Here is a 1,282-nt window from a genome sequence, read left to right on the forward strand (position 1 = left end):
TTGTTTTTATTACCTATAATTTAACACAGCATTCTCACATTGTTAATCCCCTTTGTAATCTTTCTCTAGTTTTTCATTGACCAAACTTGTTCTTCTTACAAACAGGCTCAAAGACTTACTCATCGGTCTCTCTTGGCTTTTGAGTTGAGTCCTCCATTTTACTCCTGCTCTCTCTGGGTTTGCTTTGTGGTTTCCAGGCTGTCTGCTATGCATAGATGGAGATCTTACAAGAATCTGAGCTCGCTAATGTTCAGATCCTGGACAGTCCTCAACTAGAACCCTGGTTTTTCTAGAGCCTTCTCAATTCTCCCATCAGCCTCAGTGCTCTGAGCCGCCAAGCTCCACCTCTGTGCTCTAAGGTTGTAGCCTCCTCACTCAAGTCTGCACTCTGCTTGAGCCCCATTCCCCTCTCTGCCCAATGAAGGTGTGAGGAAAGCTCGTCCTTTCCTATATGAACCAAGGATGTCAGAGAACACCTGTGTTCTTAAAAACAATCCTCACCCACATCTCAACTGGCCCCCCTTATCTCCTTGATGGCTTGATCTGGGACAAGGCCACTCTTCTATAGCCTAGGACTCTCCCCCCAGAACCTTGACAAAGAGAACCCGGGAGAGAGATGCCACAGACATCGTGCTCTCGGGACTCCCTGAGCTTAGTTTGGATTCTGCCCCCCTCCAAACTTCACCCCAGAGGTCAGCCAGGGCAATCCTGGAAACTCAAGCTGAGTTGGTAGATGCTAAACAGACCCCTGAAGTGTCTCCTATAGCAATGGCAGATCCATTGCTCCTAATGAGCCTAGAGTTTCTCTCTTGTCCTCTGTCCACCGAGCGTGGATCGCCAGAATGCTGTCTTCCTCAGACTCCATTGTTGGTGCCGTCGGCTCCTCCCATGTACGTATCAAGTGCTCTCTGTTCATCCAGAGAAAATTCTCTCATCTCAAATACCATGATTCCTCCTTGTAATGGACAAAGGAGCTTCCAGATAGTGATAAGAAAACAGTTATCCTCTTCAAGAGGAATCCATCCCCCACTTTCTGAAGGGTGTGTGGTTTAATACTCAGGTCTGTTTACATAAACTCTCAAATCCTGGTTTTAAAGCATGTAGAGTAAAACGTATTCATAAACATGAGCCCTCGTGAATATGGGAAGTGATAATGGTTCTATTTCAAGGAGGGGGACTCTCTCCCCCAATGATCTCCACTTCTCCAAGAGCCTTTGCCTACAGCCTGCCCTTGTAAGAAGGGCCAATCTGCTGTGCTCACCTAGCCCATGGGTCAGGTCGC

Source organism: Peromyscus eremicus, chromosome 8a (genome assembly GCF_949786415.1).
Source record: "Peromyscus eremicus chromosome 8a, PerEre_H2_v1, whole genome shotgun sequence".
Classification (NCBI taxonomy): Eukaryota; Metazoa; Chordata; class Mammalia; order Rodentia; family Cricetidae; genus Peromyscus; species Peromyscus eremicus.